The sequence below is a fragment of the Gorilla gorilla genome, chromosome 8 (genome assembly GCF_029281585.2).
Source record: "Gorilla gorilla gorilla isolate KB3781 chromosome 8, NHGRI_mGorGor1-v2.1_pri, whole genome shotgun sequence".
Lineage (NCBI taxonomy): Eukaryota > Metazoa > Chordata > Mammalia > Primates > Hominidae > Gorilla > Gorilla gorilla.
Window position 1 is genome coordinate 137,376,545 of NC_073232.2, and position 14,409 is coordinate 137,390,953.

Sequence of the window (14,409 nt, forward strand, 5' to 3'; positions counted from 1 at the left end):
TACACTGCAGACGTGAGCTCCCAGGCTCACACAATCTGGCCACCCAGGCATAGGCAGGTGCCGCCACCTGGCCGATTTTTTAAAAAATTTTCTGGAGATGGGGTCTCCCTCTGTCACCCAAGGCTGAGTGCAGTGGTGCAATCATGGCTTACTGCAGCCTTGACCTCCCAGGCTCACACAATCCTCCCACCCAGCTACTCTGGAACCTGAGGACCACAGATACACACCACCACCTGGCTGATTTAAAAAAAAAATTTTTTTTTTATAGAGATGGGGTCTTGCTATGTTGCCCAGGCTGGTCTCAAACTCATGGGCTCAAGGGATCTACCCTCCTTGGCCTAAATCATTACTTTAGAAAATGCATCCAATTTTCTGCTCCTTCAGCAATGGTCAAAATTCAGATCCAGATACTAAATCCTAAAATTACTGAAAGTAACCAGGCTCTTGCACTTCTGAGCTATTTTATCAGCATTTGCAGCTGCGGGAGCTGCTCTAAGTTGAAACTAATGCCCCTTTACACTTGAACCTGGCAGATCCCTCAAGCTTCAGTGAAATGCTGTGTGTCCTTCCATAAAGACCAACTGAAACTGCTTAAAACCAAGACCATGTTTAAAAAAAAAAAAAAAGTTATTGGTCTAATGCATTCTAAGAGTATTAATAAAATCAGCAATGGTAACGCATAAACGTTAAGCAAAAATATTTACAGAAAGAAATAACCTTTTCCTCTGCCACTAATCACACCCAGGAACACTTGATTAGTAAGCCAACATTTTAATAAGAGAAAGCTCACTTCCCTGCCTACTCATTTGCACGTCGGCACCTACGCCCCAGCCTGAAACTTGACAGTAAACAGAATGTACCACCACTCCCTTCAACAAGTGAGGCTCTGGCCCTGCCGCTCGCTCCATCCACTCCTTCCCACTCTTCTTGCCTTTAACAAACACACGCTCCAAGCCTCAGAGAAATCAGCCGCTGACCCATGTCTCTGGCTGTCCCACACAACAGGGCTGCCATCCCTCAGTTCAGTGGCCAGGCCTGTCTGGGGCACAAGGGGGTCTCCACCAGGGCTGGCTGTTGAGGGGTAGCAGAGGCCCATTCTCTGCACACTGCCACACTCTCAGCGGAAAGATGCACCCCATGTGGGGCCCCACTTCACATGGACCAAGTGCTCTTCCTCCCACACCCCTGGGTGTGGGACGGTACCATGACAAACCTGAGAAAGCTTCCAGGAATATCAAAGCCCCCGGGAAGCCATCTTCACTGTAAAGGGACCCTGCAGTGTCTGGGAAGCCAGGCTCACCACCACAGTGTTTCCGGAAAGGCTTCCACCAGCAAGGGACGCTGGGCGGCCTGAGTTTGGGGTTGCTTCATCAGCAGCTGAATACCAGATATACCTAAGGCCACACATGCTGGCAGGTGGGTCTGAGCGTCAAGTTCTTCACTAACAAAACGGGGGTCTTGGCAAGGGTATGAGCATCACGGAAAGAGAAGCGGACACCACGCCTCCATTTCCCAGCATAACGTCACTCAGTGGCAACAGAGACTCCTGGCCCCGCCAAGAGTGAGAGGCAAGTGTGCCCACCATCCTGCAGAGGCCCTGCTCGGAGGTACCCCTCCAGCGAAGGAGCAACTCAGCAGGAACCCACCCAGGACGGCCACGGTCTTGACACATGGGTCACAGAGGGAAAATTCAGGCCTTCTGCCTCGTCTCTTCCTCCCTACTTTGCAAATCCACTCTGATGAGAACCAGCAGCCGGGGTGGCGCAGGAAGCGGAAAACAACAGTAATAGCAGAAAGCCAAACTCACCAGGAGAATGGAGGGCGTGACCCCCGTATGACCCTGGACCCATGTAGATGCTAAAGCAAAAAGAAGGGGAATGGACGGGGTGATCTCTCCATCCCTACTTGGGAGGCCACATTAGGTTGTTGAGATGCTCAGGAGAGAAGAACAAACGCTGAATCAATGCCTCCCATTTATCCTTGGGGGGTGGAGGAAGGCTGGGATTCCGAAGCACAACTCACATCCAGAAGGCACAGGAATAAAATCCAAGCAAGAACCAAGAGCTTCAGCGGGGGCCCCTCCTCCCCTACTCCGAAGGCTGGCTAAAGCTTCGCTGGCATCTTCCCCACTGCCCCATCTCAGCCTCCTGACTGTTTCTCACCTAGAGAACCCCAGAGATGAAAGGCCCTGTGGATCTTCCTCTGGTTTGTGGTTTCGGATGTTGGCAGTCTTGCTTCTGGCCCAAACACTGGAGCAGGATCACACGGCCCTAGCAAAGGCCCCACGGATGCATGCAGGCCAGGAGCTCAGGAGGCCAAGGGCCCGAAGGACCCTGGGGGCCACACACTGGGACCAGAGTGGCACAGTGGCCATGGCCCAACACCTCCACCACTTTACAACCATAGACAATCGGACCCCAAGGTTTAGGTATGTGTTTCCGGAGTAATTCAATACTTTCCTTCTGTTTTTCATGGAAAAAAGATATCTGTCCTGCCAGAAGCAGGCTAGAGGACCAATGATCAGGAAGATGACCGCAACTAGGTGGCCTGCTACAGCCACAACTCAGATGGAAATCCAGCCTGGTTCCCACAGCAGATCAAGGCAAACCCCTCTTCCACCACCAAGCACACCGAGTTTCCAGCACTGTGTCACCTCAGACTGTCTTTCCCAGAGGCCCTGGTAGGCAGGCCAAGCTTCTACATCATCCTGGAGATCTGTCAAAATACATAATACAGCATGCATAGCAGCCAGAAACAGTCCTATCTTTGCAAAACCACAGCTGCAACTATTCTACCACCATTTTACATAATATAATAAAAGTTAAGGGATTTGATTTGCATTCCCACTCATTTATGAGCATTTAACCAAAAACACTTTTTCTGTGACACTTTTGTTAAAAAAAGATAATTGGGTACTGCAGCAAATATTAATGCTTAATAACAGAATAGTACTAAAAAACCATGACCCAACTGAAGTGATGGAGAACGAAGTCTTTTTCCAGGAGAAGCCAGCAAAGCCATCTGGCATGTTGAGCTTTCATTCTGACAAATAGCAACATACAGAACAGATAGTAAAAGCAGAACATGCATCCGATCTAAATTTAGCACATCACTATTCATTATTGAGAGAACGAGCCTCTTGTCAGGAGAAGGCTGAAGTGTTTGACGTCAAGTTACTAAAAAAGACGGCCATAAACCAAAATATTAAGTCTAGCACAACAGGAATGGGATGCTTTTAAAATTGGGACATGCTAAAGAAAATACTAAGAGGGCAAAAACGATGTATAAATGGCTCTGGGGCCTCACGGATTCACCATTACCTCTGATGGTGTCACGTGATTTTCATCTACCTCCTTCTTCTCTGCCCACATTTTAAAAGATGTGTCTAGACCAGAGATCTCAACAGGTGGGCTCTGGTTGAAATCCATACGTGGTCCTTACTTTGGTTACAATCCCACATGACCTTCTTGTGTTGCTGCATGTAGACAGCAGGCAGAGCTGGATACAACTCCCTGGGCATGGTGATGTTCCACAGAGCAGAAAGGGTCTGAGAGCAAACACACGCCTTCTGGGGCCATGTGAGAATTCCACCATGACAGCATCTGCAAGTGGTCAGGGGAGACGTTTTATCCTGGTTCTGGGGTGGGCCGGGGTGGGTAGGGGAGCAGGTGGGCCAATGGGGCCACACTCAGTGTGTGCGTGGGCCGTGGACACCAGGAGCCGTTGTCACAGCACAGTGACCATGCTCCAGTGACGGCCAGCTCCAGTACCACACCAAGTCTCTTAAGCTCTTCCAAAGTGCTATAAAAAACTCTTACCCAAAAGGATGCCAAAAATACAGGAATGGTGGGAACCCCACATAAGGGTAAGTGTCTTGAGTCTGCTCAGCACTCAGGAAACATTTGTTAACAGGAAGCGTGTCACAATTTCATTCTGGTTCTGGATGCATTTGGAGAATGTTAACTCATCTGTCTGAGATGGAGATCACTGCTAAACAGGATCCCAGAGTGGCTCTGGTTATTAGACTGAGTCAAATGAAAGTGTCCTCATTCAACCATTTTTGATATTTAAAAAGTCCATTTCATCCTTATACACCAAGTTCCCACATCCTTCTGTTTAGAGAAAATGATTTCCAACACTGAAATGAGCATCTGTGAAACGTACTGATGGTCCATCCAGCGGAGATGCTCCCAGGCAGGCAGGGCCTGGTACTTGTCTGGGTGAAAGAGCGTGGATGTCCAACATGGCCAGTTCCATGGTGTCCAACTGGAAACATCACCATGACCCAACCCACTGAAAACATCTTCGGACCCAGCACCCAACACTGGAACTATCTCTGCCAACCCCAGGCCCAAGGTGACTTTGTCTCTGCCTGAGAAACCCGGGCAGATTCTAGCACACAGATCTGAGAGAGTGAGAGCCAGAAAAGCAAGCAACGTTTGTCCTGAAAGGCTGAACTGAATAAGGTTGCGAGTGGCGGTCCTGACCTCCCTCAGGTTTCCACCAAAGAACATTCCATCATACTTCCAGTTCCTCATCCTCCTCAATGCTAAGAGCCTTAAGTGTTCAAAGATGACTGAGGGGCCTCTCTCATACATAACTCAACCCGAGCTTCATGCTCTGCTATGGCCTTTGGCCCAGCAAAGCCCTGTCAGAGCACTCCCAGGAAAGGGTTCTGAATTTCTACATCAAATTCAAGCTTAAAGGGTGGGGAGGGTCCTGGGTACCAGCCCAATCCACCTGTTCGATTCACAGATAAGGCTTCCAAGTGCCAGCAGAGGCCACTTGCTCAGTCACCAAGCTGGTAAGCAATATTTGAAGGTCTAGGTCTGGGTCAGCTACCTCAGTTTCCCCAGCTAGATCTACTTTATGGAGAAAAGGAAGGGACACACAGAGATCCATTCCTGATCCTACAACCCACTGTGCTGCTTAGGTTCAGGCAGAGATTCAGCTTGGCCCCCTCAGGTGGTCACCCATGTGTGCCCCTGGGCTCCAAGTCTCTAACTGCCTCCAGCAACTCAGGAAGCCAGGCCTGAGGGCCTGGTCACAAACTTAAACCTCTCTGGGAACCAAAGCTAGTCCCCTCAAGGCTCTGCTAGGAGTGTGACAGGTGAGAGAGACAGGACACAATTGGCTAGCGGTTTCCCTTGCTTTTGAATGATGTTGTTACCTCACGGGGAAAACACTTTTTTAAAAAAGCAAGATTAAAATCAATCCCATCAGAGAAGTTGCCACTTCGAGACTTTAAGAAAGATCCAGATTTTGTGAAAAATGGCTAAAGACATGCCGAAATGAAACTTAGAATCCCAAAACCCTGCTACGGGCACAGGATTGAACTCCATCCATCAATGAGTGTGGTAGGGATTGAATGCTCATCTCATCCTGCACCCACATTCCCAATCTACTCCCCCAGAAAAATCATGGTATGTTCAAGACATCCTAGAGGCTGGTAACACTAAAAGCCTAAGCTGACTGAAGAGGTGCCAGTATCCACAAGCCGCCTTCTTCCTAAAGACATCCATCTATCACTTATGACTGACTCGGGGTGTCATGAGATGGTTTCTCTAATTCATTTTTATTCTTTTTAATTAATACATCGAGAAATCCTAACACTATTTCCATTCTGACTTGAGTTTCCTTGTAGCATAATTTCCGTTGACTTATCTCTATAGCAGCAGCAGCAGCAAAAATCACTTTACACTGAACTATATTGCTTCAGAGTTAATTACATGTATTTTGCTTTTGATAAATGAAAATACTAGATGCAATTAATTGAAAGACAATCAATATGATCCCGCGATTAGACATCCCAATGAAACAGCCAGAGGCTGCAGGCAATCCATACTCATCAACTAATTGAACACACATTGCAAAGGGGATTCTAGAAAACTGAACTTTTACCTGGAGATATTTCACAATAACTCACCAATATAAATCTGTCCACAAACTCTATAGTTCACACGATGGGCTGTCCGTCTTTTTAAGGGAATACAGCTTCATTGGTTCAAAACCATTTAAGGTGATGAAACCCTGAAAGCAAAATGAATGGAGTCAGTGAAGTTGAAGTAGAGATTTTTTTTGTTTGTTTACATCTAGGCATCCTTTAATTGCATTTTTCCAATGCCTTCGACTCTAAGCTACCAGAGGTTATTAAATGGTTTCATTAAAAATACTATTTGTCTTGCTTTAGTCACACACCAGATCAAATTAAACAGTAGAGCACCAGAACAAATGAACCCTTTCCATCTATTTTGACACAAAGCCAAGTGTGCAAAAGCAGAAGGTGATATTGTGTCATCACCGTGAAAATGTCATTTAGCTTTCTCTACATCTCCAAGTAGCAAAGGGACTAAAGAATCAATACCTTCAAGCAAAAAGTATTACCAACTGTTTTGAGAAATATGGAATTATAAAGTGCAAATCATGAGCCCACGGTTTATAAGTGCTATTAGCATAAGTGCTGACAACTGTTAATCTACTGTAACTCTGATTAACGGTTGCAGTTGTCCATTAATAGAAGGCATTTTAACTTACTACTGAAATTGATTACTCAGTTAAGAATTCAATCCTAATGTTCAATAAAATTGCACTTTCTTGGCAAATGCAATATGAACCGAGGTGATGCATTAAACAGCACTCCAATTTATTTTACTCTACATGGAACAGAGAAGGAATACATGGTGGGACCCACATCATCCGAACTACTTCCTGTGCACACACAGCTGTGAGAGCAGAGAGCAAAGTTCCTCCTTCTGCGGCTGATGGGGAAGGCAGACAACCTGTGCAGCAGGCATGTCCAGGTGTCCTTTCTACGGCTTTTCCAGGAAGAAAAGATGGAATTTAACACTGGAGTTGCTATGTAACTGGAGAGCCCATGTATGAAGGTAGTCTTGCTCGAGCCCCACGAGAGAGGGAAGAGGCACACTCTACAGACATGAGCTGCTGCAGCCAGGCCTGACATTGCCAACCCCACCTTACAACCAAGTTTCAAATGGTAAATATACAAAAAGGCACGAACCACATTCCCAGCTGCATTTGACCTTTTTTTTTTTTTTTTTGGGAGACAGAGTCTCACTCTGTCACCCAGGCTGGAGTGCAATGGCGCGATCTCGGCTCACTGCAAGCTCCGCCTCCTGAGTTCAGGCAATTCTCCTACCTCGGCCTCCTGAATAGCTGGGACTACAGGCGCCTGCCACCACACCTGGCTAATTTTTGTATTTTTAGTAGAGATGGAGTTTCACCATGTTGGTCAGGCTGGTCTTGAACTTCTGACCTCAAGTGATCCACTGGCCTGGGCCTCCCAAAGTGCTGGGATTACAGGCGTGAGCCACCGCGCCCAGCCAGCATTCTACCTTTTTCGTTTTTTTTTTTTTTTTTTTTTTTGAGACGTAGTCTCACTCTGTCACCCAGGCTGGAGTGCAATGGCGCGGTCTCGGCTCACTGCAACCTCCGCCTCCCAGGTCCAAGGGATTCTCCTGCCCCAGCCTCCCTAGTAGCTGGGATTACAGGTGCACGCCACCATGCCTGGATAATTTTTGTATTTTTAGTACAGACGAGGTTTCACCATGTTGGTCAGGCTGGTATCAAACTCCTGACCTTGCGATCTGCCTGCCTTGGCCTCCCAAAGTGCTGGGATACAGGCATGAGCCACCATGCCCAGCCAACATTCTGCTTTTTAAACCATTCAAATCTTAGGAAGCTGTAGATTCCTAAAAGAACTTCCCCTCTTTTAATGGGGCTTTTAATTAGCAATGGGGCTAATCTCCTAGGATCCAATCCCGTGACAGGCATTCTCCTGCATGATTATGTAGCAAGTCATAAAGAAGAACTGCTACACTCATGGTTTCCATTCAAAAGAAAACCATGCTCCCGTGCTGTTTCACTGAATTCAATGAGTCCTCCGACAGCCAGCTCCTGCTTCACACCTAGAACCAAGTCACTGGCAGGAAGGATTCTGAAGACCTACTCAGGAAAAGCATGGACTCTATAGTCAAGGTTATCATGTACCCAAGGTCAAGTAGTAATTCACTCCGAACTGTACACCACACTGTAACCCACACCTCTTAAGGAAGTAGATGGGAGACAGACATTCCAGCCTCAGAAGTGTTAGGAAGGGAGGGACAAGCATAGCTTTTCAGTAATCCCAAGCCTATAGTGACACAAGCATCTAACAGCCAAGGAACTATTTTTTTGAGGTGGCAGAGCTTGCCTGGCAAACTCCTATCCACCCTTCAAAACCCATCTCACAGGTTATCTTCTTTAACATCTTCCCTACTCTAGCTGGCAGGCTACTATATACCCTGCCCATCTCCAAGTCTCTAAAGGTTAAATGCCTTTTACTTAATCACATTTTATTTATCTTTGAAACATAGTAGGGAATCAAATATTTAATTAACTGCAAAACAGAATTTATACTCCTGATTAGTGTTGCTTGTCTTCGTATGTCACAGGCTTTCTCCTTCCATTTCTAATGGTTTACGAAGAATTTCCAAAAATATAAAGGGATTGTATCTATTTTCAGGAAGTAGTCCCTTTTGGAAAGGAAGGAAGGACGGAAAAGGAACTGGGGACGTGCACCTTAGCAATGACTGTAACATTACTTGTTTTTGAACAATGTCTGAAGACAAACGTAGCAACATGTTAACATCTACCTAATCTTGGTGGTGGGTACAGGTTCTAATTTGAGATATTTCATAGTAAAATTAAGTAGGAAATAGACAAGTCTGCCTTGTAGAAGGCTTCACAGAGGAGGTGACATTTCATGGAATTTCAAGCCGGGAGTTCAAGCAACTGTGCTGCCTGTCCCAGTGAACGACGACAGCTTATTTAGTGGAAAAAGAATGTTAAAAGGCTTGGAAGACTGTCAGAATTTTAAAGCAAGTGCCCGTTGTTACTTGAAGGTCAAAAGAAGTACTTAAAAAAGACTGGAGCTACAGAAAAGCTAAAGATTCAAAAATACTTGTTTCAGCAGATACTTGCTGACAGTGCGGCGTGGACTAGTGCCCCGAGGATTCACCAGGGGATATTTTCTTGGCAGGATTTCTCCAAGAACTTCCAGGAGTATACAACGAGACGCAGAAATGACTTAGCCGATTAAAATCACCACTGCTTCTGAACCAGCAACCGCAGGAGCTGAAGTGGCCTTGGCGTGTAACTGCCGGTCAGCATGCCCACCCCCTCCCAAGTTCACGTGGCTGCTTCTGGCCAGACAGGGGTCCTATTTTTGGCCTGTACCATCAACCTGCGTGAACTTATTAAACATCCCGCGGCAAATGTGATCTGCCTATAGCTGATGACAAGGGGGTGTGTACTCTCACACATCCCAGAAGAGAACCGCGGCACCCAGAGATGGATTTGGGGGTGAGAGTCCCAACCAGACTGTGGTCAGCTAGTTCCCGCACCTTCCACATATAGGAAACTCACAACTAAGGCTGCAGTACCTAGATGGGACCCCCTACCCCGCCGCCACTGCTTGGGTGTTTTGTTCCTATACTAAGTCAGGCATACAAAAATTACGTTTTAGGTCTGTAGTGAATAAATCCTTTTCTTAGAAACTAAATGAGACTAGAACCTTTAGAAGCCTTCAACGAGCCCTAAAAAGGTCTTGATGGGGGCGCCTGAGAAACTCTGGTGTGGCTCCTTCCAGGAGGACTGGGCCTGCCTTCACTTGAACTCGTAGCGTTCTTTCAGAACAGCTTCTGTACTCTGCATGGCATGGAAGGGGTGCCCACCCACCCACCTAAATGCAGAGATAACAGAGGTCAGGCGAGCAGCTCAACCTGGCCTGGCCCCCCCATGCCACCTGCTGTGAGCAGCATTCATCTAACCAAGTGCCCGCTTACCCACGCTTTCTCTGCAGGAGGGATTTCTAGTGATATTTCTGCCATCTGAAGCTCACATGTGCCAGCTCTCGTTAGGACTTGAGGCTTTCTGCTTGAACTCACATTTTGGCTGTCTAGGCTCCTCCTCCTCCTACTGTCCCACCGTGGATGGCGAGGGTTTCATCACCCCTGCTTCAAGGTGGGGCACCTGCTGCTGCCTCCTCTGGTGGCTGGCCCTGCGGCTGGGTCACACCAGCCAGGGAGCAGAACTTCAGCTGAGCGTGGGCATATATTAGCGGAGAAAGACTGATCCTAAAGGGGCCCTTGCACCCTGGAAAGCCTTATCTGAAACTGACTCATGGTTTCCACGGGTCTGGCTGAACGGAGCACCACTGTGCGCTGTGTTCCTCACACTCCAGGAAGCACCGTTCACGTTTACTGCTAAAAAGAGAAAACTGGAATGTGTCCACAAAACCATCCCTTAGGCGATCAAAAGTTTCCCACAGGTAATGGACTCTGGGAAGGGACAAGGGAAAGAACAAGGAGTTAGCAAGAATTAATCCCAAGTTCCGCAGGCCAGCATCGGTGGCTAAGAAGTAGTATCCTGCCTGTGATTTGGAGGTAACAGCATCTACCTTCAAAGGTGGTCAGGCCCTTTGAAAGAGAGAACCCATGGAAGGTTCGTCCCAAGGTCTGCATACAGCAAGCACTCAATAACTGCGTGTCATCATCAGACTCCAGACATGTCTCCAGGCTGAGGCCGTTATCCACCTCTTCTAAGAAACTCATCTCTGCCTAACTCGTGAGATAAACAGTTGACATTCAGCACAAGAATCCAATAGTCCTAATCAGGTCATTGATGATTAATGGTTAGGCATCCGAAGCGTTCCCCTCCCTTGAAAGGTGGCCTCACTGCCATCCTGTGGTGTGGCTGTGCTCAGAAAAGAGGGATTGCGTAAAGAACCATCCAGAATTCTGCACTTCTGCCCCAAGCACAGGGCATGGTAGCAGGTCAGAGTAGTCTACAGTCTTCGCCCCCTACACTCCACACCCCTGCCCACCACAAACATCCAGGCTTCCTCAGAGACCTCTCTGGACTCGATGCAACACCAACTATGACCTCAAACTCCTGGATCCTTTCAACAGGGATTTCCTGAGCACCTACTCAGTGCCAGGACTGTGCCAAGCCCCAGAGGCACAGGAGCAAAACAGAAACCTGGTCCCTGCCCCAGGGACTCAGGAGGGGCCACCGACTCCAGGCCCGAACCTAGCACTCAGCCCCCGCCCCACTGTTGCCCAAACCACGGAGTGACTGTGCCAGCAAGGTCCCAGGCAAACTCTGGGGCCAAGGCCTGTACCCACGCCTCACGTAGGGACGGGTAGTGTGCAGGTCACAGTGCCCCACGGCTGGCCTGGGGTTTCTGGAAGCACGGTGTCTGTTAGGACGAGTGAACGCCCTCTGCCTCACAGACAGTCCCTGGGCACCCATGCTGACAGCCTTCTCAAAATGGGCCCGTCACATGGGTACTCCAGGAAATGTCTCACCCTTCTCCCCAAACTCTGCCCCCTCCTCCCAACACTCTGGCCCCCTTCAGAAGGGGTGACTTGCCATGGGGCTGCTAAGAGTGGGACCCACAGAAGCCGAGCTGTATCAGAAGCCGAGCTAAAGCCACAGCCCTGGGGATCATGCCCACCCCTCGGAGGCATCCAGACACAGCTCAGATACCCTAGGGCAAGCCCCCTCTCCTAGCCTGACACTCCCTAGAGCACCACGGCACTGCCTCGGGGTATCAGTCAGTATGTGGGAAGGGGAGGACTCTCAATGGTAGGACCACAATGAAGACATGTAGCTGTTTCCCAGTCCCTGAGCGGATGGCATGGAAAGTGGTGCCAGGGGCTTTCCCCACACGTCCCATAGCAGATCCTCCCAACGATTTCAAGTTCAAGGGCAGCGGTCAAGGAAAAGCCTCCGGCAAAAGCTCATCAAGAAGCCAAATGCTCTGCCCCAAAACTGACCTGCCTACAGCAGCATGAGGCAGGATGGTGGCCCTTGACTCCAGGCCATGAGAAGCAGCCCAGAGGACCCATGGGTTCCCTGAATGACCAGGGACAGGCACTCAGCTGCCCGCCTCCTTTCCTGCGTACCACAGTGGCTCCTGGTTCACACACCCCCAGCCACCCTCAGTGGGGTCTCTGGCCACCTGTGTGTGAACACAGGCCACAACCTGTGCTCTCCCACAAGGCGACATCCCGCTCCCTGGCCTTCCCAACCCTCCTCTGCCCCAACTCTCTTCAGGTTGCAGTGAGGATGCGCAGTGCAACGAATTGTAACGGGGGCAGTTGGGGACGGCACTGGGGTGGCCGCCAGCTGGCTCTGCAGGAAGAGGTCATGTGCAGTCCTGGGGGCTGCTGGGGGTAAAGACAGGCATCCCTGAGGAAAGGGCAGTGGGAGGTGCCACCTCTCCTCACTTCTCAACTCTGCCACCAAGCACCACACAGTGGGGTACATGTGTGACCCATGCCCTCTAACAAGGACCTCAGGCTGCTACCATGACAGCACAGCCCAATGTTGCCTGGGACGGCACCCCCCAACCCCACCATATTAATTATGCGCCTGGCCAGCCTTTAAGGACAAACCCACCCTGAGAAAGGCCAAGCTCACTGGGCATGAAGCAGTGTGGAGTCCAAGTTTGGTTGGCACATGGTGAAAAGAAATACAATAAAATGACAATGTCTACCAAAGGGCTGAGTGTCCGATACACACTGGACAGGAATGAAAACGGTGTACCCGAGAGGCTGTCACTCTAGCATTGCTGGATTATTCCTTCCCGAGATTCAATTCCACCAACTATTGCCTAGTAATAAATAAACCATATTAATTAGCTTGGAAACAATTATCCTTTATTCGGGGAAGGAAAAAACAACAACCCCGAAAGCTAATTCTTTCCATGTCCCTATACAGCCACGTTGGCACAGAGGCACTTCAGGTGAAATCAACACTTCATTATGACCCCCTGATGCCCAAGAGTCTCAACTCCGAGAAGAAAAATGCCCTCTAGGCAGAAACTTTACATACACAGTCTTTGTCAGAGAGTGTTTATGGAAATTTTACAATATTAAATATATTCAGCTGGTTTTAAGTTTTAAGAATGTAAAAAGGCCCAACAGCCAAGATTTTAGAACTCGTCTTCCAATAGAAGGCCAACCAGTGGAAAACTGGAAGGGAAGTCTTGGAATCCTGCCACTTTTTAAAGAAAAATAAAATAGGATATGTTTCCAGTGTTGTCTCAGATGTAGTCAATTAATGTGACCATTCCTCTGCTCTTTCAGCTTTCGGCTTTTCTAGATGACAGGGCCAACAGACTTGAGATGAGCTGGGTGACAAGGGGGAGCTTGAAGCCCTTGCGGCATTAGCTAGGCTTCTAGAAGTGCCCCATCCGAAGTGGCTCCAGGACGGAGAAATAAACAAGGGCGTGAGATGGGAGAATGCCAGATGGGAGTCCTGGCAACAACTGGAGAAAGGAACAAGGAACAAACTGATAAACGGGTGCTGCTGATCGGGGCTGCCATGGGCCAAGTTTTGAAAGGGGGGGGGAAAAGTGGATCCACGAGCAAGCAGCCCACACAACGACATCATTTTGTGAATTCAAGCTGCATTCCCACACCCAAAGCTGCCCGTGGGCCATGGAAGCAGAGGCAGCTGGTGTGAGCAACTGGACCTGAGGCTCATGGGGCCTGGCTGCACCCCCACACACCTGTACCTGAGTGGGGCACGACAGTCCTACTTACAGACAAGCCAGGAAATCACCTGAACTTGAAAGAGACCAGTGCAGCGGAGGCGGGGGGGGGGGGGGGGGGGGTGGGAGGGGGGGTTGGGGAACGCTTAAAATCAGCCTGGCTCAGAGGGAAGCCTGGCCCTGAGGTCCCCGCAAAGACGCACAGCTCCGAAAGACAAGTAGAAAACACATCCCAACTCAGAAGCACTTGAAGGTATCCGTCTCTAGTCTTCCATGGTTCTACACTGTAAGTGGACAAGGCAGCTGCTGGTGGAGGTGCACACACCCCTGTGAGATGGTCAGGAACCTGCCAGAAGGAGCGGACATAGGAGATGGCTCACTCCAACTGGTGGCCACTACTAACCAGCTGGGGCATCCTGGTGTCAGGCTCCGGTCTTGCTTTCTCCCTGATAGGGTGACCAAGAGGGGTTTTCTGAGCTCCTTTCCACAGGGCACCCCAAGGACACCTGATCTAACAAGGACCAGACTATATATTTACTATAGGCCCTACACAGGGCCAGAAGGTGAGCAGAGGGGTCTTCAGACATTCAGAGCACACACCCATACCACAGCGAGAGATGGAACCTCTAAAGCTGGCAGGTTTTAATGCAAGATCCCCGACCAAAAGCAGGATGCTGGCTGCTCTGAGGAGTCAGCGAGGGTGTGACCCCCACTCCCACTGCGGTGGAAGGAGTGGGCATCTTTTCTGTAAACTTGAGATTCCATGCCCCACTCCACTCTCCCCCTTGGGAATCCTTAGAAAAGTGGTCAAGATGTACCAGACCATGCTGGAAACCAGAGTAGGATAAACT

The 14,409-nt window shown here is 49.0% G+C and overlaps 1 protein-coding gene across 22 annotated transcripts in view; it reads right to left on the minus strand.

The window, feature by feature from the left end:
* Positions 1 to 14,409, minus strand: part of CTBP2 (C-terminal binding protein 2) — a 174,690-nt gene that overhangs the window by 116,814 nt on the left and 43,467 nt on the right. For 17 of the 22 annotated variants that reach the window (XM_031015059.3, XM_063710568.1, XM_063710569.1 and 14 more), the window contains one exon: positions 5,927 to 6,030. The exons of the other annotated variants lie outside the window; for them this stretch is intronic. The gene's annotated coding sequence lies outside the window, so the exon portion shown is untranslated. The remainder of the gene's footprint in view (positions 1 to 5,926; positions 6,031 to 14,409) is intronic. 22 annotated transcript variants of the gene reach the window in all.